The sequence below is a fragment of the Gracilinanus agilis genome, chromosome 2 (assembly GCF_016433145.1).
Source record: "Gracilinanus agilis isolate LMUSP501 chromosome 2, AgileGrace, whole genome shotgun sequence".
In the NCBI taxonomy this organism is placed as follows: domain Eukaryota; kingdom Metazoa; phylum Chordata; class Mammalia; order Didelphimorphia; family Didelphidae; genus Gracilinanus; species Gracilinanus agilis.
This window is the reverse complement of record NC_058131.1, coordinates 620,412,792-620,437,487: the sequence shown is the minus strand read 5'-3', so window position 1 is coordinate 620,437,487 and position 24,696 is coordinate 620,412,792. Positions and strand designations below refer to the sequence as shown.

The following is a 24,696-nucleotide window of genomic DNA, read 5'->3' as shown; positions in this document are numbered from 1 at the left end:
CGATCTGAAATAATCAGCTTAAGTTTGAGGCATGCTACATTTTTTTTTGTTGTTGTTGTGGGAAGTTTGGTATTCTGAAGGAAATGATGCCAAAACTTTTGTTTTATGGGCATTCTGGCCAAAGGTCTCTTGTCTCATTAATATCTGATCAAAGATTATATTGTCTGATGGTCATGTGGTAAAAGAAATGATCTGGAATTTAGGAAGGAAGTACTTGCAGGAAACAGCATGAATCAGTAAAATATATTTAATGGCTAAATTGGTTTTTAGCCTTTTGCTTAGAATCATTCTTGTATGATCTTAAAAAAAAGCCAATATGCATATATCCTTCACAATAATAGGAAAATTAAGCCTGACAGAATTGTATGATAGGAATCAATGGCTCATTACATCTAGTCAACTTGCAAAGAATAATTTGAAAGAAAAAGCAGCTTTGATTAAACTTTGGCAAAATGTATTTGAAAACAATAAGTTTATTAACAGTATTTTAGGTGAAGAGCCAACATGAAATAAAACCTTTCAAGGTGTGTGTGTGTGTGGGGTAACAAGCAACATAAGTATCATAGTATTCAAACTCACCCCCATGAGTTAATTTCTGATTAGGGGCATGATCTGCATTTTTTAAAATTTACAGCCTGGAGGTGAAACAACAGTAAAATGCTTCTTAAATTTAAAGAAAGCAGCATCAGAGATCTTCAAGAAAAGAAATGTGTAAGACAGTATTACTTACAACATTTTTCAAGATTCCTATTACTTGAGGAAAAACAAAGCCAGAGAAACCAAGGATTTAAAAAACAAACAGGTTTCCAATAGTGGCAGTAATACTTTGGAGAGAAGGTAAAAGTGAATCATTGTTTTTTCAAAGAGCAATTTATTGTTAAAAATATTACTTTTTGTATTGATCAGTTTCATCTGAAAAGCTGGGTTAGTTGAATGGAGATGGAGAATTGGACCTACATTTGGAAAAATAAGAATACAAATCTAGCCTCAGACACCAATTCTGTGACCCTAGGCTAGTCTCTTAAATTTTGTCTGCCTCAGTTTCCTTATCTATAAAATATGGATGATAATAATAGCACCTAACCTTCCAAGGTTGTTGTGAGGATAAAAATGTGATATTTGTAAAGCAATCTGAAAACCTAAAAGTGTTATATAAATATTAACCATTTATAATAACTATATAAAAATGAAATATTTTTGTCTATTCAATGTAGAAAAATATATGCTTTTCATTTAAAAATACTTGTCCAAGAAAATGCTTGATGGAAAAAAAATCACTCTTGGAAAATACTTAGATTAGGCATAAGTAGTATTCCTATAGGAACTTAAATAAAAAAATTTAAATACAGGTTTATTCTGCATAATATTGCCCAAATGAATATCATTTCTTAAAAAAATTGTGAAGAGGATCACAGGATCTTAAATTGGAAGGGATAAGGTCATTTAGATGACCTTTTTGTTATAACTGAAAGTTACAAAATAAATTCCACCATAATTCTGCCCAGACATTCATAATTGTTTTTCTTTTCTAACTAACTACTCTTTTAATATATCATTTACCCAATATGTTTTTATGGAACGAATGAATAGCAAGTTGTTTAGGGAGTATGCCTGTAGTTATCTTCAAACGTTATTTTAAGTGATGAAAGAGACAAACTTAAAATATAATATAAATTGTATATCTGCTCTCAGGTGCATGATCCTTCATATCCTAGCTCTACAACCACTCATGCAGGGGTTAATATTTGGCAAGTGGCCCAATAATTGTCACTCTGCCATATGTGGAATGTTCAACACTTGTGGATCTCTCACCTCTGCAAAGGGGTGGGGTGGAAATGTCTTCTCATATCTCTTCTTTTTAGTGATGCTTGTTCTTTATAATTTTGCAATACTGGATTTTGATTTTTTTATGTCTATTCTTTCCATTTACATGGTTACAGTCCTTGTGTGTATTATTTTCTTGGCTATTCTTGTTTCATTTTGCAGTATAAATCTTTCCACGATTCTCTGTATTCATTATATTTGCAATTTGTTTACCCATTCTCCAACTGATATACATCTTCTTTGTTTCAAATTCTTTGCTCTAATAAAATGAGCTGCTTTTAATTGTCAATGGCCTCCTTGGGGCATATGTCTATTAGTAGATTCTCTGTATCAAAGTATATGGATGCTTCAGTTACTTTACTCTCATCATTCCAAATTACTTTCCATTTTACACTGATTAATAGTTCCATCAACAATATACAAGTGGGGCACATATGAATTTCAGCAAAAGTAAAAAAAATGCAATCAAAACCAACAGCACTTTATTCTGGTAATGCCAATTCTCATGGCTCAAGAATGATACTAATATTTGTGGGAAAGGCCAGGATATTTTTAGGTTTTGAAAAATTTTGTACACATAGAAGTATACAAAAATGCATATATGGGGGCAGCTGGGTAGCTCAGTGGAGTGAGAGTCAGGCCTAGAGACAGGAGGTCCTAGGTTCAAACCTGGCCTCAGCCACTTCCCAGCTGTGTGACCCTGGGCAAGTCATTTGACCCCCATTGCCCACCCTTACCACTCTTCCACCTATGAGACAATACACCGAAATTAAGGGTTTAAAAAAATGCATATATGTACACACTATACATATATATTATGTTCACACATATATAAAGGCTAGCAAGTCAAATGTCTGAAAAACAGGTCAGTTATACTTTCTATAACAGCTTCTATAAAAGTTATAAAAACTGAAGATTTTACTGATTTCCAAAAATTTAAGTATGTGCAGATAAAATATAAACTATTATTCATTCTTCTGTTATAAAGAACATGTTCTCTCTCTCTCACCTGCTTTGAGAAAACCAGATACCTGCAACAAATATCTGAATTTGCTAAAGTACTCACTAAAAGGTACCTGAACTCAAATGAGGTAATATGTGTAAAATACTTTATAAACCTTAAATCACTATGTAAATGCTATTTATTATTATCCTCACCACCTATCATGATAATGCTACATATTATATAGTAATAATATATATAAGCATATAATGACAATAATCACAATGATGATAACAACAACAATAATAATTGTAAGGACCAATCCTAGTCCAAGAAAACAAACAATGACATATCATCTCCCTTATCTCTGTAGGAAAGTGGCTGATTACTGGCATGGAATGTTAAGTGCATCATCAGTTTTGCTTAAGTGTTTTTCTTTATTAAAAGGGAGATTCAAATGGTGGGGATAAAGGTATGTAAGGAAATTTGTATGGCGTTAAACATCGATTAAACTTTAAAAACAAAAAACAAGTTGCCCTGGTATATTTAAAAAGACATGTTTCAGCTGGATGGCTCAGTGGATTGAGAGCCAGGCCTAGAGACAGGAGGTCCTGGGTTCAAATCTGGCCTCAGACACTTCCTAGCTGTGTGACCCTGGGCAAGTCACTTAACCCCCATGGCCTAGCCCTATAACAAATAAAAAAAAATTAATATAGAAGGATATATATATAAAAGATATTAGGGTTTAAAAAATAAAAAAATAAAATAAAAAATAAAAAGACATGTTTATTATATCAGGTAAGGCCCACTTGTGCTTTCTTCGTATGCATATTTAACACCTTAACTTTGGTCTGAAAAACATGTCTTACTTTTAAAAGGAGTTTTGAACTTTTGATAGTTAACTTCCTCAATGAAATTTTTTTCTTCAGAGATTATATAAATCTCAGTGAGGTCCATCAAAAATATGAGCTACTTAAGAAATGCTTCCAAGTCATAGAAGAGGGAGGTGATTAAAATACACACATCCACAACCTTCATCCACAGTATTACCCTGGGGTGGAGGAGAGGAGGAGTAAAGAAAACAGAGGACAACAAGAGAAACTAGAAGTGATCAGATATAAGAAAGACCAAGTAACCAAGGTGGCAATAAGAGAAGCACACCCATAGGAAGATAATGAGTGAGCAACTTTAGTTAAGTTTAACTTCAAAGTCTTACACTCCTTTATGTGAGGAAAGAAAAACATTTTTTTAAATATTTTTACAATTTTTGCAAATTTAGAACCAATTTAATATAGTGAAAATGGAGTAATGGTTTTAAAAAAAATCAAATTCATAAGATCACAGTCACAAAAGAAAGGTGGCAAAGAGAAGTATTGTTCTTAAATTTCCTAAATTCAAATCTGACCATGTTGTTCTGCTCAAGAATTTCCAATGGCTGTCTCTTATATCTAATACGAAACACAAAACTCCTCAGCTTGACATTTAAAACTCTCCACAGTAAGGTTCTAGATTCCAACTAAGGCTCAGGGAGGAGCTCGGAATAGGAAGAAAAAAGGTGTGGGAAGCATCCTACAATCCTGAAGGGGAAACAATGTTTCCACATTTTGATAATCAGGATTTTACATGGATTTCATTTTCTAAAAGAGACATTCTTACTTTCTTTTTTTTTTAAAAAGTGTTTTGTATTTATGTTTATCTTTAGATTTATTGCATATGAGACCCCCTTTCAAATATTCTATGGTTCAGCCAAACTGTAATTCCCTGGTTGTTTCCCTTACACATTATTCCATTCGTGGCCTCTGTACCTTTATACAGGCTGCACTCTTTGTCTTCTTGTGCCTGGAATGCCCCTCTGCCTTTCAAAACCCCAATTTCCTTCTAGATTCAACTCAAATGCTACCTCTTGCATGAAATCTGTTCTGATTCCCCCCCCCCTCTTTAGTTCTCCCTCTTTCTCTCTCCTGCCTGCCAGTTCCCAAATTATGTTACACAATCTTTTTGGTGTCATAATTGCATCCTTCTGATAAATGTAAATACTTTGAATTCAGGGGATTTAAAAATTTTATTTTGTCTAGTATTCTTGTTGCCTAGCATAGTACAGTATAGTTAATTTCTCTACTGTACCCCAGCCTCTCCTTTCCTACTCATCATTTCCCCCTTTCAAATGCAATACAATCCATTTTTTTCATAAGTCAACCTAGTAAGAGCCAGCTCCTTCTCCTAAGAATGAATTCATAACAGGCCTTCAGGGAATGGCCCTTTGGGATGAATGATATATGCCTTTAAGAAATGTTCACTTTTGCTACTACACAAAGTAAAGATGTATTTAGAAAAATACAGAGCTTAATAGTATTTAAGCTAAGAATAGTTAGCTTATTAATAGTAATTTGGAAGCTTATATCACATTAAACAAGAGAAAAATAAAAAAATAATCAGCTCTTATTTTAATAGCCCAAATCTTTAACTTAGTGCTGTTTTGTTGCTGCAACTCAATAGATACATATAAGATATAAATACATACCAATTCAATTCAAACAAACATTTAAGTACCTACTAACTATAGTACACTGTACTGGGATTCTCCTACAGTCAACATACAAATATACAACAAGACCCTTTATCATTAAGGTTAAGTCACTTCTCAGATACTCAAATAACTGTTTCTAAAAAACATTCATGCAAAATCACAAATAAATATAAAGACCCCAATACTTAAGAAAATTTGACCTCTTTTGAGGTCAAAAAATTTGACTGTCATCCTCTAAAACATGGATAACAATAATTAGACTTTATAATAATATTCAAGAAAATTGAAGGCAGGTGACTTGAAGATGGCCTTGGGGGACCAACCCCCAATCCTTCTGTATTAAGTATTCATTCATATAAATATCATCTTATTCTATGGTCTGATTTTGACTTTATGAAGACATTAACACCTAAACTAAATGGCTAACATTTCTTATAAAATCAAGCAAGTTACATAATGGGACCTATTGAAAGAAAAGCACATTATAATATTCAAATGTTACATGCTAAACTGTTCCCAAAAAAAGCCAAAACAAATCCCAATACTTAAAAGTATACTTGATGCAATATTATTAACAGTTAAATAATTTTCAAATCAGTATGTTAACACAAACCTCTTACTCTATGCCATACATGCTTATATCTACATAATATTACGCACATGTTCTCTATTTTCTCAACTCTATTTTCCAACTAGCTTCGAGTTGTATCAGCAGTGTCAAAGAATTAATATTCAACTGTTTCACTCCTCTAAGATCCTCCTTTTCTATAAATGAAGTGTAAAAATCTGCCTAGCATAAAAAACAACTTAAATATGTTTACAAAATAAAATTCTGTTTTATTCAGATTTTTAAAAACATTTTCTAAAAGTAAAGCAAAAAAGCAAGCAACATGTAATCACTAACCTGAAAACAAACGGCCAAGATTTGTCTTTGTTATTTGTAAATTCAGTCATCTCTGTCCATTGGGTTAAGATTTCCAAATTTCCTATTCCAGCTAACACATCTCAGTCTTGAAAAACTTGACATAATTTATGAAAAGTCATCCTGCTTCTTACTGTTAGACTTTACATTAAAGGTATCCTCCTTTTGCCCACTATTGTTTTATCTCATAGCCCAGGAATCTGACAGACAGCGTGACATGGAAACTTATCTGCTGGCAGAAAGCTGTTTTCATGATATGTCACTGATGAGCAAAGGGGATGAGGGGAGAGAAAAGGCAAAGGGGAAGGAAAGAATTTCATTCATCACCACTCCCCAAGCAGTGGGAGCAGAAATTTCCTTTTTACATGTTTTTTTACTAATAAAAGTGGTTTTACACATAAGTTTAAAAATAAAAGACATTCATAGATGGTCTTGCTCTCAGTGCAATAATATTAGTAAATGATAATTTCTATTTCAGTTTCATATTCTAAATAAAATATTGTAAAGTACATACTTGCATTCTTAATAACTAACATGTCTATGGTTCTTTTAAAGTTTAAAAAATTATTTTGTATATTTATTAGAGCTTTATGATGATTCTAAAGTAGGAGCATATGTACTATTATCCCCATTTTACAAATGAAAAAATTGAGGTCAACTGGTTTGTTTTCAAACCTAGCTAATACACATTTAAAGAAAGGATTTAAACCACCTGTCAAGTGTCTTCTGACTCCAAGTCCAACACTCTTACCATTTTACCACATTGCCTCTCAAAACAGGATCAGAAAATTTTGATTTCTTGTTTGATCTTCCATCTCCTTGACATTTTATTTTGGCCAAGTTAAGTTCACCTACTGAACCTTAATTTCTTGATCTGGAAAATGAGACTGATATCTACTACCTATTATTCTGCTCAACTCACTCTAGTTGGAAGGATCAAATAAAATACTCTATGTGAAAGTACTATTGTTTCAGTTTGAGCCAATATAATAAAAATGATAATTCTACAGCCAAGTTAATTTATTTTTTCAGTGGCATACCAATCAAACTATCATAATTATTTTAAAGAGCTAGAAAAAATAATAACAAAATTCATCTGGAAGAACAAAAGGTCAAAAATATCAAGCAACCTATGAACACTAGATTTCAAACTATATTACAAAGTGGTAATCATTAAAACAATCTGGTATTGACTAAGAAATAGAATAGTATGGAATAGATTAGGTACACAGTAGTAAATGACTATAGTTTTCTAGTGTATGATTAACTCAAAGATACAAAAGATGGGGAGGGGGCCAAGGAACTCACCATTTGACAAGAAATGTTAGTAAAATTGGAAAGGAGTATAGCAGAAATTAGGCAAAGACCCATCTCTCACATCAAATACCAAGATAAGGTCAAAATGGATAAATGATTTAGACATAAAGGGTAATAGCATAAGCACCATAAACAAATTAGGGAAAATCTGTCATATCTATGGATGAGCAAGCAAGAGATGAAGAGATTCATGGGAAGTCAAATAGACATTTTTAATTACATGAAATTAAAAAGGTTTTGCATAAGCAAAATTAATGTTGCTAATAGGGGGACATTTTTATAGCAAGTTTCTCTGATAAAAACTTCATGTCTCAAATACATAGGGAACAGAGTCAAATTTATAAAAATATGAGTCATTCCTCAGTTGATAAATGGTCAAAGAATATTTAACAGGCAGTTTTCAGAAGAAGTCAAAGCTATCAATAATCACATAAAAATGCTCTAAATCACTACTGAGTAGAGAAATGGAAACTATCAGATTGGCTCTTAGGACAGAAAAGAAAAATGAAAAATGTTAAAGAGGACGTGGAAAAATTGGGACACTAATGCACTACTGCTGGAGTTGTGAACTAATCTAATAATTCTGGAGAACAATTTGGAAATAAACCAAAGGGTTATAAAACTGTATGTACCCTTTGGCTAAGCAATGTTACTACTAGGTCTGTATTCTCAAAGACATCAAAGAAAAGGGAAAAGGACTTATTTTTACAAAAATATTTATAGCAGCTGTTTTTGTAGTATCAATTAGGGAATGGCTGAACAGATTGTGGTAGATGATCGTGATGGAATATTACTGTGCTGTAAGAAATGATATGCAGGATGATTTCAGAAAAACCTGGGAAGACATATGAATTGACACAAGGAGAAGTGATCAGAACCAGGAGAACATTGTACACAGCAAGAACAAATATTATAATAATGGTCAACTGGAAAATACTTAAGATAATCCAAAATATTTCCAAATGACTCATGCTGAAAAATGCAATCCACCTTCTGAGAGAGAACTGATAAATTCTGAATGTAGATCAAAACATACTTTTTAAACTTAATTTTTGCATTTATATAAAAACTGCTTTTGGTAGAGGTCTATAGGGTGTACAATAAAGTAAGAACTGTTTATGTACATACACAACTTGGACACAGATAAATAAATGTAAATGATATATAAACTAACAAAGTTATCTTCAGTAAAACAAACACATGCATATATATGTATGTATATATATATTATATAGCTATACCTATACCTATATAATTTATATGTAATGTATGTATGTAAGTATACATGCAAGGCTGGATTAAAATTTACCCTTGCACTCTTTTTAAGGCATGTGCTGGGCAGATAAATGTCATGATGATGATGATGATGATGATGATGATAGTCCAAGGAAAGAATCCATTACCTTAAGACACACTATGTTTTAACACTTTAGAATCAGAAAACCACTTTTCTGCAGTGGATAGAGAGCTGGTCTCAGAACCAAGAAGTCCTAAGTTGTTCATGTCTTTCTTTTGACAAATACTAGATATGTGACCTTTGGCAAATCACTTACCATCTCAGTGTTCTAGACAAAGGCTGCTAGGTGACTCAGTAGACAGAGTGTCAGACCTGGGGTCAGAAAGACTTAAGTTCAAATCCAGCCTCAGCCAATGGGTTATTCCCTCCCCCCAAATATATGCACATTGAAAGATTTGTATGAATTAGTGTAGAATAGAGTAAGCAGAAGCAACATTTACAGTGTAAAGGAAAAAAAATTAAAATGAAATTGAGTAATCTTGGTTCAGGGAAAAAAAGATAATGAAACCTATCTTCCTTCTCTTGTTAGAAAGGTGAGAATCTATGAGGTCAGATTGCTGTATATATTGTCATCAAGGTCACTATATCTGATATTCCTGCATAACTGTTCATCTTTGTTCCAAGGGAAGGTCCATTGATTGGAAGAATTTAACAACGAAATGTGATTTAATAGGGCACAATATAAAGAGAGGGTAGAGTAAGATAAGGAAATGTCAGAAGTAGAGTTGACATGGATGAATATGAGGGAGTCAAAAGTAGAAGAAGGGGAATGAAACTGAGCTCAAATTAAAGGGATTTTAATTGGAAAAAATTGTTAACTATATAACTATAGTTTGAACCATATTTGCCAGTAACAAAGGCAGCTATCTCCAAACCTCAGCTTAGTTTATATATCACTTTAAGTTTTACATGTCTAATATTTGATTCTGTAGCTTGCATTTGTATAGGAGCAAAAGCAGGCATCGTCTCGTTTGATTCTAGCCAGAAAACTGGGGCTCAGAGACATTAAATGGCTTGTCCATTGTCACACCAATGATGTCAGGTGGGATATGAATGGAGGCTTTTCTGACTCAAAGTCCAGTATTCTTTTTGCTATACCATAGTGCCTCTCATCACTTGAAGTCATTAATTATAGCATAATGCTAAGTAAAATGTCTAAAGGTTTTTCCAGTCCCCTCTCTTTTTAAAGAAATTAGGCTCATTGAGCCATTCAGTTTTTGAAAAATGTATATTCTATATAATTTTCTGTCTACAACCCTACATTTAACTACTGTTCACATTAATATCTGGGAAAACATCCAGTCTTTTGCCACAGACTGCTTTACTAAATACTGTAGTAGTGTTCAATGTATCTGGAAAGTAGAAAGAAAGTCAGATGGATGTGTGGGAAAGTAAATCATTACCATGCACAACACAGGATACAGCTGGGACCAGTCAAGCTGATTTAGACAAAGTTACAGAGTCATCCTCTTAGCTGAACAGGAAGTAGTAATCTAATTAAGTGATTTCCAAACCATACTTCTTTCTCTCCCATCAACTCCCATTCCACTCTAACACATACACAGCTATTTTCTATAGTTTTTATAATACAAAAATTCATATTAATAAAAATATTAGTATAATAGGAAGAATTTTGCCAGTAATTATTGATTAAACTTTTGCCTAAAAAGAAACAATAAGGTACAAATGATGCATTATTATATTCCTCTAGAAGAGCAGGTTGTAGCAACAGTGACAAAACCAGTTTTGACACATAGTATAAATGATCCTTAAAATTCAAAGCTTAGTTTGTTTCCATAGCATCAAAATATTACCGAAGTAGAACTGTTTTTTAAAAGACATCTTTAAGTCTTCACATCCTAGCAACAAATTTCTTCACCATTTTGTAACCAATTCAAAAAGTATCTCAAACCAGTCAGTAACAGATTTGACTTCTGATTTTGCTATGAAGATTTGATGTTATTTCTGATGCCTTCTTTCCCATTACTTCTCCTATCCAACTCATTACTAGGTTCTGTGAATTCTATCCCCATATATGTTACATTCTTCTACTGCCCCCATCCTATTAAAAGGTTCTACTACTAAGTCTGAATTACTTTGCTTTCTCCCCTCCTTATTCATATTGCTGGTAGTCTAATATTCTTTATGTATATGGTCCAATTAGTTTTCTGATAAAAATCTCTCCAGTCAGTTTTGGGATATGGAGGGAAAAGGGGAGAGAAAGAATATGAATCATGTAACCATGGGAAAATATTTTTAAAAATTAAATTTAATTTTAAAAATATATCTATCTCCCTTAAGTAAAATTCAAATTCCTTTGTCTCTCAAAGCCTAAAATTTGGGCACTATTCTATTCTCTTCAGTTCATTTTATAATGTTTGTTTCTATATACTATGTTCCCAATCAGACTCTTTCTCTTATCATGCACTGAGCTTTCCTGACTTCACACTTTTGTTCAGGTTGTTATGGTTTGAAATTCTTTCTGCCCTGTCTTTGCTTACTAAATACCTATCCTCTCCTCTTAAGTCCAACTCAAGGGCTACCTCCTCTAGGAACTTTTCCCTGATTACATAGTTGTAAGAACCTTCCCATTCAGCCTTCATACCTCTAAGAGGCAGAGGTGAACAGAGTGTGCTCAGGCATGTGGAAGTGTAAAGGCATAGAGATGGGAGATGGATTTAAATGAGTACGAACTAGTGAGTAAGTAGAGTAATGTGGCTGGACCCAAAGAACAACAATGTGTGAGAAGACTGGAAATATAGGAAGGGGTCAGAAAGGCTTTGAATGCCAAATAGAGGAATTTATATTTGATCCTGGGGTAAGATGGAGCTACTGATAGAGTAGATTGAGTAGAGCATGACATTATAAGACCTTCACTTTAATAAAATTACTTTAGTGGGTGTATGGAGAACAGAAAGGGAAGAGGCTTGAGAGAGGGAGAACAAATATGCTCTGAAAATAGTCTAAATGAAAGCTGATGAGGGAATGAAATAGGGTGGTAATTCTGCGTGACCAGAGAGGAGGGAACTTATTTAAGAGTTACCATGGAGATAGAAATGCCAATATTTGGTAATTAACTGGTTATGTGAGATGAGAGTCAGAAGTTGAAGATGAAATTGAATTTGAGAATGTAGGTAACTGGGAGGATGCTTTTTGCAAACCTTTGAATCTCTCCCACTCTGAGCAGATTATGGTATTCTGACCCACAAGGAACTCAAAATTTTGTTTAATATTAAATGAAGGACACAAAATAGTCACTTGCCCATACTAGATGCATATTTGACATCTCACTAATTTGAACAACTTCTCCCATTTTGCCAAGTAAAAGTAGAAACTGACATTTTTTCATTCACTATAATTTAATGGCAATAAAATAAACCCTAGTTCAAATTAGTAAATGAAAATATAACTTTGTAGACACTATGGAACTATTTGTTATCTTTCTCAAAATAAGAACAAAAATTTCCAATATAACTCAGATAAACCAGACATAGCCTAAACAATAGCTCTACTTACCCACTACATAAACAAGATAGGTTTTAAAAAAAAGGAAATGATGGTTGGTAAGTTTAAATGGGTGTGTCAAGAGGGGGAGAGGAAGTGGTATTTTTAACTAAGAAGACACCAGCTAAGCCTTCAAAAGGTAAAGTAATAGGAAATTTTTCATCTTTCCTTTTTAATCAAAATTTAGGAAAAGTAAGAACCTTATGCTAATAGTTCAGATATCAAAGCATTCTGTCTCAGGTACATGTAAAGAAAACCTAACACACAAGAAACTGTTATCTTGACTGTTGGATAGTACAAATCTGAACAGAAAAAAAAAAAAAAAAGCTCTACGGAAAAAACAATTTGATAACAGAGAGGAGAGAAGAAGCAATATATCTTTCTGAGCTTTTGCCCTCTCTCTCAGAAGCTTCCACATTTTATGAACAGCTGGGAAATTTCCTTTTCACAGGAAAAGGATGACTTCATAGTTCACACTGAAGTGGAAATGACAACAACTAAATGCATCATCCAGAAAAAGGTGTTTCCTGAAGCAAGGAGACAATGCATTGTTTGAAGGGGGGAAAATAATCCTCTTGGAGGAAACAAAAAAGAGAATATCAAGACTAAGGAAAGTTTTCAAGGCAAAAATAGGCTTCACTAAGATAGATTATGCCATATATATAGTACAAGACGACTATATTCCACAGTATATATCAAGGAAGCAGCAAGAATGTACATTTCCATTTAAGAATTCTGTGAGATTTCAATCTTGAAATTTTATAAATATATTTTTTAAGTTGGCATTTTCCAAATGGAATAAGGATCATAACATTGGTATGAAACTTGTTTGTTCTTAAAAAAGAAAAACACAACTCAGTGTTTCAATAACTGACACTCTAATAATTTACTTTTTAAATAGTTTTTAATTGATTTTTTTTACATCCCCAGTATTAGTCCTTTCTCTCCCAGAGAATTACCAAACAAGTCTGAAAATTTGTGGAATGTGCAACACTTATAGATCTTTTATTTCTGCAAGGTGGGGTGGGAGAGTCATTTTATATCTTTTCTTTTGAGTTGTAGTTATTTCTTTAAAAAAAATTTTTTTAGCTTAAAAAACCCTTACCTTACATCTTAGAATTAATATTGTATATTAGTTCCAAGGCAGAAAAGTGTTAAGGGCTAGGCAATGGGGGTTAAAAGAATTGCTTAGAGTCACACAAAGCAAGGAAGTGTCTGAGGCCAAATTTGAACACAGGACCTCCTGTCTCTGGGCCTGGTTCTCAATCTACTGAGCTATCTAGCTGATCTCAACAATGATTATTCTTTATAATTTTGCAAGACTCACTTTTGCTTTTTTGTGGGGGTGTGGATGTTAATTGTGTTTATGTTATTGTAATTACAGTGTATATTCTTTCTTGAATTTGCTTATTACTTCACTCCATAAATTTATATAAATCTTTCCATGTTTTTCCATATTAGTCATATTCATCATTTCTTATGCCAGAATATTCTAATTACATTAATGTACCATAATTTATTTAGCCAAAATTCAGTGAATGAGCATCAACTTTGATTCCAATTTTCTGCTATTCCAAAAAGTTCTGTTGTAAATATTTTAGTGTATACCTTCCTTGGAGTATACCTAGTAATCTCTGGGCCAAAGGTTATGGATATTTTGGCAATTTCATTTGCATATAATTCTAAACTGTTTTCCAAAATGGCTGATGAGTTTCATAGTTTCACAAATAATGCACCCAAACGCCTATCCATCTCTCCTCCTAATATTTGACTATTCCAATGCTTTATCATTTTTGCTAATTTTTATGAGGTTAAACTTCAGGATTCTTTGCTTTGAATTTCTCTTATTAGAAATAATTTAGAATAATTTAGAGCACTCTCTCATGTTGCTAATTCATCACAAATCTTTTAAGAATGATTTGTTCTCACTTTGAAAACATATTGAAGAATGTGAAATAATTTCCCGAGGTGTGGTCAGTTAATACACATATATGTGTTAACTATTTAAATATCTTGAATAAAAAACTTTTATCAGAGAAATTTGATACAATTTATTTTTTTCATTTGACTACTTTCTCAATCTAGGTACATTAATTTTGTATATTCAAAAGCTTTTCAGTTACTAGTTATTAAAGTTATGTATTTTATCTATTGTAATTGCCACTATTCTTTTGTAATCACCTCTATGGCTATTCATATCCATAGTTATGAGATGTATAATCTACTTATTTTTAAAATAGCAAAATCTTTAATATTAAATTTAATTTGGATTTAGAACATATTATAAACTATAGTATAGGAAATTAATTTAAGCCTAATTTCTGCCAGACTATTTTCCAGTTTTCCAAGCATTTTTTAAAATCAAAGAGGGAGTTCTTTCTTAACTTATCTGTGTTTTCTAGTTCATCAAAAACTGGATTATTGAGTTTCATTGTTTCTGATTCTCCCTTGCCCAGCCTATAGCACTGATCTCTTCTCTGTTTCTTAACCATTACTAGATGATTTTTTTGTAAAATAGTTTGAGGTCTGAAAGTGTTAGTTCATTAATTTCCTCTTTTTTCTATTTTCTTAATGTATATTTGTAAGGATGTAATTTCTAACCTCCCTTTAAGAAATTCTAAGAAATTTTGGTAGTTTCTTCTTTTAATGATTTGTTCTTTGACCCATTCATTATTTAGAATTTCATTTTTAAATCTCCATTTCTCTCTGTCTCATTTGTTTGGGATCCCTGAGTTAATATTTTTATTGTATTATGATCTATAAAATATGTACTTTTCTATTTCTAGTTTCTACTATTTCCTTTATTTGCAAATATCTCTGTGCCCTAAGACACGGACATATTTTTAAAGTTCTATGTGTAATGAAAAATAGGTATATTCTTTAGAAGTCCCTTAAGAAAACCAACACCCTGTATTTTCTACCTTAGAACTGGTTTCAAAGCAGAAAAGTGGCAAGGGCTAGGCAATGGGGATTAAATGATTTGTCCAGAATCACCCAGCTACAAGGTGTTTGAGGCCAAATTTTAACCCATGACCTTCTGTATCTAGACCTGGTTCTCAAACCACTGAGCCACCTAACTGGCCCCAGTTGTCCATGTTAGAGACATCATGCTTCTTTTTTTTTTTTTTTTTAAACCCTTACCTTCCATCTTGGAGTCAATTCTGTGTATTGGCTCCAACACAGAAGAGTGGTAAGGGTAGGCAATGGAGGTCAAGTGACTTGCCCAGGGTCACACAGCTGGGAAGTGTTCTGAGGTCAGATTTGAACCTAGGACCTCCTGTCTCTAGACCTGGTTCTCAATCCACTGAGCTACCCAGCTGCCCCCAACATCATGCTTCTTAATTCTAGTTTCCCCAGCAATTTGTTCAATTCTATATTTTTCCTTTTATCATTCANCAAGACAGAAGAGTGGTAAGGGTAGGCAATGGAGGTCAAGTGACTTGCCCAGGGTCACACAGCTGGGAAGTGTTCTGAGGTCAGATTTGAACCTAGGACCTCCTGTCTCTAGACCTGGTTCTCAATCCACTGAGCTACCCAGCTGCCCCCAACATCATGCTTCTTAATTCTAGTTTCCCCAGCAATTTGTTCAATTCTATATTTTTCCTTTTATCATTCAGTTAGATTTTTCCAAAACTAAGAGGTAAGACACTGAAAAAATCCGTTACCATTGGGTTATTGTCTACATATTTTTGTTGTTTGGTTAATGTGGTTTATGAGCTTTGATGTCTAGTCTAGTGATTCCTAAAGTGGACGCCACCACCCCCTAGTGGATGCTGCAGTGATCCAGGTAGGCGGTGATGGCCATAGGTGCATTCATCTTTCCTAATAATTGCTATTAAAATTAAAAAAAAATTAACTTCCAGGGGCCTAAGTAATATTTTTTCTGGAAAGGGGGCAGTAGGCCAAAAAAGTTTGGGAACCACTGGCCTAGTCATTTGGAGTAAGTAAATTTAGTATCAATATTGGTTTGTTGTCAATGGTTCAGAGTAACACAATTACTTTGCTTATCCTTTTTTTGTTTTGTTTTTGATTTGTCTTAAAGCATGATTACAACTCCTGCTTTTCTGTATTTACTTGATGTCCTCTTTTATTTTTTTAAACATGTTTCTTGATGCAACAGGTTGTGGGGTCTTATTTTTTTTATTCAAACTGTCATTCTCTTAAATTTTATTGGGTTGTTTAATACATTCAGATTTTAAATTGAGCTAATATTTTCCTTCATTTATTGTTAACATTTTCCCCAATTATGAGATAATTTATCCTTATGCCGAGTTTCAAACAACTTTGTCATGACATAGATCTTTCAGAGGTATATACTGTCTGTTTATATTTTTACCTGGCTCTTGTTTTTCCACACAGGACATGAATTCTCAGTTTTACTCAGGAACTCAACTTTGGGTTACTGAAAGCCTAAAGAAAGAAAAAAAAAAAGACCTCAATAAAAATGCAGTCTCCAATCACCTACCTAAAAAGAGATGGAACTTTTAAGTCATGTGATAGACAAGATTGAAGATCAGATCTTTTCTCTAATTCCCTCCTTCTCTCCGAAACAGAAATTATATGTAAAGACAAAAAAGCTGTCTCGATGATTATATCTGGAATCTGAAATGAGTTAAAAACAAAACCCATGAACTGACATCTACACTAAGCTCACTTAGTATACTTACCCTCATCTAAGCTATCAGTAGCAAGGCTGCACTAGTTGACCTACAATGATTTGCAACAAATTCCTAATCCCAGTCTCTTTTTCCTCTTTCCAGGGAAGTGGAGAATTATGAGAGCAGAATTTATGTCCTGATCAACAAAAACAGTGTGTAGAATAGAAAAATTAAAACCTGTGGTAGTAAGCCTTACAAAAGAAAAAAAAAGAGAGAACAACAGATCAGAAGTTCAAGTATACAAACTGAAGGATATAGAAAAACTGAATCAAAGAACAATAACCATTAAGAGAAAATAAGCTTACTATACAAGTAAAACATGCAGATCTTGAAGACAGAGTACATAGAGACAATCTAGGGATCACAGGTCTCCCAAAAGAATAAAACAGAACACAATATCTTATCATATTGGAAATAATAAAAGAGAACTACCCAGAGTTTATGAACATAGAAAATGAAATATTATAGAATGCTTCCAGAAAAAACCTAAGGCTTTAAACTACAAGATATGAAGAGGTTAAGTTTAACAATTCAATTCAGAAACATGTTCTGCAAGTGATCAAAAGAAACATATTAAAAAATAAAGGAAACTCAAATAACACAACATTCTGTACCCATTAGAAAACAGAGAAGGTAATAGAATAATATCATCTAGAGAGCAATGCAGTTTAGGATGCAGTCCGGATTGACCTTCTCTGCAAATACAAGCTTAACTATGAATGAAAAAGAGAGACATTCAATTATAAAGCATATGAAACATTTTTAAAAAGAAAAGTAGGCCCCAAAGGAAATGCAAAGAAATTTTCAGTGGATAAGGGGAAAACCAAAAAGTTAGGGTCAAGATCAGCCTCTTTCCCCAATAGATTTTTCTCCTAATAGTAAGGTCATCCAGAGGATAAGCCAGCTGAAATTTTCCAGATCTCAAGATTCCAAGTGTTAATCTAAATGCTATGGATGATTATTTACAAAAATATAAATTGTTTAGATTAACAGAAGAAATAGAATACTTAAATAATCCTATATCAGAAAAAGAAATTGAACAAGCCATCAAAGAACTCCCTAAGAAAAAATCCCAGGGCCAGATAGATTCACAAATGAATTATATCAAACATTTAAAGAACAAACAACCCCAATACCATACAAACTATTTGACAAAATAAGCAAAGAAGGAGTTCTACCAAATTCCTTATATGAAACAAATATGGTACTGATTCCCAAGCCAGGCAGATCCAAAACAGAGAAAGAAAACTACAGACCAATCTCCTTAATGAACAAAGATGCAAAAATCTTAAAGAGAATACTAGCAAAAAGACTCCAGCAAGTTATCATGAGGATTATTCACTATGATTAGGTGGGATTTATACCAGGAATGCAAGGATGAATTAATATTAGGAAAACCGCCCACGTAATTGACCATATCAATAACCAAAGCAATAGAAATCACATGGTTATTTCAATAGACAGAAAAAGTATTTGACAAAAATACAACACTCATTCCTACTGAAAACACTAGAAAATACAGGAATAGAAGGACCTTTCCTAAAAATAATAGACAGTATATATTTAAAACCATCAGCAAGCATCATTTGAAATGGGTATAAATTAGAAGTCTTCCCAATAAGTTCAGGAGAGAAACAAGGATGCCCATTATCACCTCTATTATTTAACACTGTACTAGAAACACTAGTAGTAGCAATCAGAGATGAAAAAGAAATTGAAGGTATTAAAATAGGCAATGAGAAGACTAAACACTCTGCAGATGATATGATGGTCTACTTAAAGAATTCCAGTAAAAATAAAGCTAGTGGAAATAATCAACAACTTTAGCAAAGTTGCAGGATACAAAATAAACCCACATAAATCATCAGCATTTCTATATATTTCTAACACATATCAGCAGCAAGAGTTAGAAAAGAGAAATTCCATTTAAAAGCACTCTAGATAATATGAAATATTTAGGAATCTATTTGCCAAGACAAACACAGGAATTATATGAACACAACTACAAAACACTTTCCACACAATTAAAATTAGATCTAAACAATTGGAAAAACATTAATTGCTTATGGGTGGGACAAGCTAACATAATAAAAATGACAATCCTACCCAAATTAATTTACTTATTTAGTGCCATACCTATCACACTACCAAGAAACTTCTTTATGGAATTAGAAAAATCATAACGAAGTTCATTTGGAAGAACAAAAGGTCAAGAATATCAAGGGAAATAATGAAAAAAAAATGTGAAGGGGGAGGGGAGGTTGCAGTACCAGATCTCAAATTGTACTATAAAGCAATGGTCATCAAAACAACATGGCACTGGCTAAGAGACAGAAGGGAGGATCAGTGGAATAGACTTGGGGTAAGTGACCTTAGCAAGATAAGTGTACGATAAACCCAAAAATCCCAGATCTTGTGACAAGAACTCATTATTTGACAAAAACTACTGGGAAAACTGGAAAACAGTATGGGAGAGATTAGGTTTAGATCAACATCTCACATCATATACTAAGATAAATTCAGAATAGATGAATGACTTAAATATGAAGAAGGAAATTATAAGTAAAATTAGGTGAACGTAGAATAGTTTACCTGTCAGGTCTATAGGAAAGGAAAGATTTTAAGACCAGTCAAGAGACAGGGAATATTACAAAATGTAAAATAAATAATTTTGATTACATTAAATTAAAAAGTTTCTGTACAAACAAAACTAATACAACCAAAATTAGAAGGGAAGCAACAAATTGGGAAAAAATCTTCATAACAAAAACCTCTGACAGAGGTCTAATTACTCAAATTTATAAGGAGCTAAATCAATTGTATAAAGAAATCAAGCCAATCCCCAACTGATAGATGGGCAAGGAACATGAATAGGCAATTTTCAGATAAAGAAATCAAAACTATCAATAAGCACATGAAAAAGTATTCTAAATCTCTTATAATTAGAGAAATGCAAATCAAAACAACTCTGAGATACCTCCTCAGACCTAGCAGACTGGCTAAAATGAAAGAAGGGGAAATTAATGAATGTTGGAGGGGATGTGGCAAAATTGGGACATTAATGCTTTTCTGGTGGAGCTGTGAATTGATCCAACCATTCTGGAAGGCAATTTGGAACTATGCCCAAATGACATTAAAATACTGTCTGCCCTTTGATCCAGCCAAACCACTGCTGCATTTGTACCCCAAAGAGAACATAAGGAAAAAGACTTGTACAAAAATATTTATAGCTGCGCTCTTTGCGGTAGCAAAAAATTGGAAAATGAGGGGATGCCCTTCAATTGTGGAATGGCTGAACAAATTATGGCATTTGTTGGTGATGGAATACTATTGTGCTAAAAGAAATAATGAACTGGAACAATTCCATATGAACTAGAATGAACTCCAGGAAATGATGCAGAGTGAAAGGAACAAAACCAGGGGAACATTGTAAACAGAGATGGATACACTGTGGTACAATTGAATGTAATGGACTTCTCTACTAGCAGTAATGCAATGATCCAGGACAATTCTGAGGGACTTATAAGAACACTATTCACATCCAGAGAAAGAACTGTGGAAGTAGAGGTGCAGAAGAAAAACAACTGCTTGATTACATGGTTTGATGGGGATATGATTGGGGATGTAGACTCTAAATGATCATCCTCATGCAAATATTAATAATATGGAAATAGGTCTTGATCAATGACACATGTAAAACCCAATGGAAATGCTCATTGGCTACAGGAGTGGGGTGGGAGGAAGGGAGGGAAAGAACATGATTCATGTAACTATGGGAAAATGTTCAAAAATAATTAGTTAATTAAATGAACTTAAAAAAGAAAAGATTCCAAGTGACACAGGCTGGAATTCAGGTAGGGAAAAGGGAAGACTATGTATATAGGTTTAGGAAACATCCTAAAAAACCTAAAGGAGAAAGACCTGTTTTCATATTATGAAAATCATTATTATATATGGATTCTGTTTTTTTAATTTTTTAAGTGTTTTACATTTGTAAACCATGACACAAAACTACCTTGGTATCCAGTTATTACTTAGGACATTCCTGAAAAGGTTACTAATCACTCAAAAAATAAAAATATCATGTTTCTTCATGGAAAGATGTGCCAAAAATCATTAGAAAAAATAACAAACCAAGTGAATATTACTATAGTTAAGAATGTTGATATTAGTTGAGTATGGGGGGCGGGTGGTAGAGAAGTAAATTCTGCTAGGGAAGGCTGAATCTGCTATATTATTACTTGGTGAGCCCTGGGAGTATATATCTTTTGATCTAACAATACCATTACTAGAACTACAGTCCCAAAGAAATCTAAGAAGACAGAAAAAACCTAAATGTATGAAGATATTTATAGCAGCTCTTTTTTAGTAGCAAATGACTAGAAATTAGGGAAATTAAATTAATAGCTAAACAAATTAAAATATACAAATATGTTGGAATACTATTACTGCATAAGGTATGACAAAAGGGATAACTGTAGGAATTCTTGCATAATCTGGTATAGACTGTAGTGAGAAAAACTAAGAGGGTATTTTATGCAGTAAGAACACTGAAAAGAACAACTTTGAAAGACTTAAGAACTCTGACTAATACAACAACCAATTTCTTGAAGACGAGTAATGAAGCATGCTGCTATCTACTTCCTGACAAAAAAAGGTGTTAGTTCAAAATATGGAATGAGACATACATTTACAGGCTTGGTGCCCAGGTAAAATTTCTTTTGTTTGACTGTACAGTAAATAGTTTAATTTTAGTTTTCTTCAGTGAAGGAGGCAGGAAGGAAAAATGAAAATAAATGCTTATTAATGAAAATTAATTTTTTAAAGGAAAGATACCTCTTTTCCTTTAGGACAATCAGGAGACTGCACAAAGCATTACATATATGATTAGACTCCACTAATTTATTAGTTAGCTTTTTAAAATTTTATTCTTACCTTTTCCATTTTTAATCTTTTATATCTACTTGTTGGTAGGAAAAATAGGAGAGAGATATTCAGAAATGAATATGATACAAAATGAAATATATAAAAGACTTTAATGATGTGAACCAAAAGGTGTTAGGAATAGTGCAGTTTTTTTAAATTGCAAAACTACCAATGAAACAAACATAACAAGAAAAATACTTAAAACTCCATATGTTCAGAGAAGTGTTTATTTATGAAGCAATTAAGTCATCAACTTGTAAAATCAAAACAGGGTAGCATATTGTCTTTCATGAAAAACACTCTATGCAGTCTCATTAACAACAAAAATTTGATTCATAAAACTGAAGATCTCTTCTAGCTGTTCCCAGATAAAAGGTAATCTCAGAAGATACAGTTGAGAGCTACTATTTCCTATATTTGTGTTCTTAAAATTCCTTATAACAATTTCTCCCACCATCCTTTGTCCAAAGGGAATCCTTTAAGGATGCAAAAGGTTGTTTTTTCCTCTCTCTTTTATCACTCAGTGGAATATAGATAATGTTTTAATATTTAATATTTGAATCACTGGCCACCAGAAACGGAAATCTTACAGGAATCATTCATCATTCATTTCTTGCTAACTAAACATTGTTCTTCGTGTAATGGTTATTATATCTCTCAACTCAAACTAACCCATTTTACATAGCATTACTTTAAAGATTTAAAGTGACTTCTTCTACATGTCATGGAAGAGAAAGAATTATGAGACAACTAAAAATACTAAACTAATTAAAATCCTGTCTAGTCCCTGTATTCTGAATGGGATAAGAGAACACCTGAGAAATACTCTAAGAAAGGACCAGTTCTGTTGAAATTATTGTTGAAAGAGTAATGAGAAAGGATACAGCTATCATGGAACATAGCACATCATCTTGTGTTAGAACTGAATAAAAAAAAACTTGAAGAAAATAAATCAGATGGGTCCACAGAGATTCCTCTTATGAACAAAGACATTAAAGAAGTTTGCCAATAAAGGAACCCTTGAGGAAATAATTGGCAATTGTTAATATGGATCATTTCCTTACACTTTGGACCACAGGAATGCAAACAACTTTCCAACAAAGATACAGGTCTGGAAAGAACCAACAATAACTTAATTAAAATTCCATCCTCTCCATGGTTGTAGCTACCATCCAAACATTCCCTGTGGTGCTTGGGAATCTATGAAAAGAAGACTGGCAGGGAGAGTGAGGGGACTGGCAAGGGTCTTGGGTATGTTATAGTTGCACTCTTCATTGGGCTTTTCTTAGAGGCCTGGAATTTATGCTACTGTCTCAAACCAATTCTTTCCTTAATACACTCAAAGCAGATTAGACTAAAAAATTCCACTAATACACTATTTGGAATGCATCTTTATTAAAGTAACCACCTTGTAATTTTAAATTTAACAAAGACTAAAAAAAATTTTATACTTAGTTGCACAGATGACAAACAGTGAATAACCAGGACTATTTCAGGGTTGATATGAAAGTTTTTTTCATTTCATCAGCATGCTAAAACAATATTTAATAATTATAAATTGCAAATTAGTAATTACAAATAAATATCTTGGGCAAACCTGTTATATCATTTCCTGAAGAACACTGCACTTAGAAAGAGAACACCAATCCAAGTATTTGCCACTCATGATGAGCTTTGCAATGTTGGGAAAATCAATTTGCTTAGTTAGGTCTTAGTTTACAGAATTAAGAATTCAATTAAATACAAAAAGCACTTATTAAACATCTACAATTTACTATACTCTTTCCAATGCCAAAGAAATACAAATAATTCTCATATATGTAAATTGGGAAATGGTATGTACACAAATAAGTCAATATAAAATATAAAGTAATTTCAAAGTAGGATAGGCAAATAGCACTAAAAAAAGACATCAGGAAAGGCCTCATTTGCACTTGTGCTGATTTCCTGAAAGGAGTCAGGGAATCCAATAGAAGAGGTAAGGAAAAAGTGCATTCTAGACATAAAGATGGGAGATGAAATGTATGTAGAGGGAGCAATGAACCAATTTGGGCAGAAAGAGGACACACAAGGAGAAGATATGTGAATTAGTATAGAAAAGGAGATTAGGGCCAGATTGTGAAGAAATTTAAATACCAGAGAGGAGAATTTGTAGTTTGTCCTAGAAATAATGGGAGGTCATTAAAGTCTCTTGAGCACAACAGTGCCATGGTTAGATATATCTTTAGAAATATCAATTTGGCAGCTGGGTGAAGGATAATTTGGAAAAAGGAAACTAGAACCAAGGAGATCATTAAGACTGCATTACTGCAGGAAAACTCAGAGGTCATCTAATACTGGACCAAGTCAAGTCTGGTCAATTTTTACTTGACCAAGTCCCCCCTCTACAACATCCTGAACAAGTAATCCATCCAGACTTCACTTAATGGATCTCTATGTAAGGGAGAACCCACCACCTCCAAAGGCAGCTCATTCCATTTTTGGACAATTATAATGATTAGGAAGTGTATTTCTTTATATCAAACCTAAAACTGCCTCAGATATAGTTTCTATCCATCATCCATTATTCTTGATTTTGTCTTCTCAGAACATTTTTTGCATGTCAGCCCTTCAAATATTTGAAAATTATCTCTCTTGCTTCACTAAGTACTTTTTTCTTCAGGATGAATATCCCTAATTGTTATGAGCCATAAAGAAATAGCATAATCTGTTAATCCCATCAGATCCAGGTGCTGATGGTTTTAACTACTCTATGACTCTTTTCATTAATAAAAGTTT

General features: G+C 33.0%; 1 protein-coding gene and 1 pseudogene across 1 annotated transcript in view; one reads left to right on the top strand and one right to left on the bottom strand.

Moving 5' to 3' along the window:
- Positions 1 to 24,696, bottom strand: part of ADD3 (adducin 3) — a 177,287-nt gene that overhangs the window by 90,612 nt on the left and 61,979 nt on the right. The window contains exon 2 of the mRNA XM_044665565.1: positions 16,671 to 16,744. The gene's annotated coding sequence lies outside the window, so the exon portion shown is untranslated. The remainder of the gene's footprint in view (positions 1 to 16,670; positions 16,745 to 24,696) is intronic.
- LOC123234253 overlaps positions 1 to 24,696 on the top strand; it is a 71,616-nt pseudogene that overhangs the window by 40,034 nt on the left and 6,886 nt on the right.